The sequence below is a fragment of the Rhagoletis zephyria genome, unplaced genomic scaffold, assembly GCF_001687245.7.
Source record: "Rhagoletis zephyria isolate East Lansing unplaced genomic scaffold, Rhagoletis_zephyria_1.1 Rzeph_scaffold_06815, whole genome shotgun sequence".
Lineage (NCBI taxonomy): Eukaryota > Metazoa > Arthropoda > Insecta > Diptera > Tephritidae > Rhagoletis > Rhagoletis zephyria.
The window spans coordinates 30,916-33,513 of NW_016163898.1; positions in this window are offsets into that span (position 1 = coordinate 30,916).

Here is a 2,598-nt window from a genome sequence, read left to right on the forward strand (position 1 = left end):
TATGGCTATTCATTTAAAATTAGTGTTTACGAGTCTTACTGGTTGTTAGCCGGTGCGTGTTTAGACGAATTATCCTAAGGGTATGTAAATCTTGCACATGACACAACTCAAAATTACACGTTCGCCAGAAAATGCGAAAAACTATTTCTTAGCACATGCTTATCATATGGGCAAGGAAGAATTTACCTTAGGGGTTTTCAACAAATTATAAGCAAATAATTTATTCCAGCTTTTGCTGAAATGTAAATAAAAGCTCTGTGTACATTTTTATTGTATAATTTCAAAAATGCCGAAATTTCGAGTTGTGCCGTTTTTAAAATCGTGTGATATATATATATATATATCGTCCTGCTAAATAAAGTTAAAAACGTAGCATTCAGTACTATGAGACGTTTGAGAAAAAAAGCTTTTTTATTTTACAATATAACAAGTTTCTAAAAAGAGAGATAGAGAGTTTAAAAAGCTCTGCACGCATGTAACTTGTTGCGAATGACTTATCTAAGACAAAGTTGGCCAAAGAGAGCTTTAACGTTATTCTTGTCCTAGTAAAACTATGATGCACGGGTTAAGAGCTCTCTATACTCGTCACTCAAATATATATATATACATATTTATTACTTATAAAAAGCTTAACAAAGCGCTACACGCGTACGCGAGAAATGTGATCTAGATCTCATGTTGCTTTCTCATGGCTTGAACAACCAAGAAGACTATAGATAACGCGTCCATAAAAAGCTTAAGTTAAGTTTTGACGTGAATATTATATACAGGGCAATTCTGGCTAAGATATGTCTTACGTAAGACAAGTAAAATACAGATGACAAGATAGTTCTAGTTTGTTATTCTAGCACAAATGTCTTAAAAAAAAGCTCTCTCTTTCACTTGTACATCACTTAGCTGGCGTCGCTCCAACAGTCTCAATGGCCGAGTGGCAGGCGTGCCATTATAGAAATACCAGTTTGAGTCCTCGGGCAGCGTAGTTTCCTTCTTTTTTGATTAATTTTAATTTTAGGTTTTGTTGTTTTAAAAATTTGACTTAAATTTTTTTTTTTTACTTTAATTTCATTTTTAGAAACTTTTTAATTTTTTTCTGTTTTAATATTTTTGTTTTCTTCCTTAATTAATGTTTTTTTAATTAAAAATAATATTATTATAAAATTTTTGGACAAGGGGCGTGATGAAATACTGTATCTTAGTAGCCGCTTCACCAATCCTTACCAAACTCGGTTCAAGCCTTGCTTGGGATCCAGCTAAGAAATTTGTTGCAAATCGGGCAATAGCCCACCTCCTATATAAGGGTAATTTACAGAAACACGAAAACTAAGCTAATTGACTCAAAATCGATAATTGCAGAAAATTAGATTGTTATACATTTTTGGGTTTTGGGCGTGGCTCCGCTCTCTTATGACGAAAAATGTGTATGTATCTCGGTATTCGATTTATCAATTTCTACCAAACTCCGTGCATTTAATTGGTACGAAAAAGTAATGCTTGTCGTATAACGGTAATTCGGATATACGAAAACTCTGATATTTCAATAACTGAGGACGTTCATTTACTCCAAGTTCATACTCTTAACACGCCCGTACTTATACTTCTCCACTTGTCTTTTTTTGTTAGTTAAATTTTTTTTAGTTTAGTTTTCTTCAAATTTTTAGATTTATTGTTTAAAATAGAAGAAATATTTGTTTTTCAATTGTATTTGTAATTTTCGAAACTTAGTTTATTTTTTTATTTTATTTTAGTATTTTAAAAAGAAAATTATTTATGTTTTATTTTCATAAAATTTTGAGAAACATTTTTATGTCGTTTTCTGTTTTAATTTAATTTTGTTCTCTCTTAATTTAATTTTCTTTTAATTTTTAGATGTTATTCTTTTAAAAATAAAAAAGTATAAATAATTTTGATTTCATTTAATTTTTAGGTTCTTTTAATTTTATTCGTATGTCTTTTTATACCCGAGCGCACTTTTGCACAAGGGTATTATAACTTTGTTCACATAACGGTTGTTTGTAACAGGCAAAACGAGTCGAGATAGATATAGACAAATGTATACATAAATGATCAGAATGAAAAGAGAAATCGATTAAGCGGTGACTGTCTGTCCGTCCGTCTGTGCACACGATAACTCGAGTAAAAATTGAGATATCTTAACGAAACTTGGTACGTGAACTTCTTTTGGGCGTAGGACGGATGGTATTGAAAATGGGCGAAATCGGACAATAACCACGCCTACCTCCCATATAACGGTAATTTTCAGAAAAACGAAAACTGCGATATTTTAGTAACTACTGAAGATTATTCACTCAAAATTGATATTTACAATGAGTTTTAGACGAAAAATAAGAATATTTTAAAATTTTGGCAAATGGGCGTAGCCACGCCCACTTATGGTTACATGTGTATATCTTGGTAACCGCTGCACCAATTTCTTCCAAACTTGGCACAGTTGTTGGCCTCTGTACAGCATACTAAATGGCCGAAAATTTCTAAAATCGGACAATAACCACGCCCACATCCCATATAACGGTAATTTCGAGAAATACAAAATCTTCGATAAATCAGTAAATATTGAAGCTAATTTATTCAAAATTGATG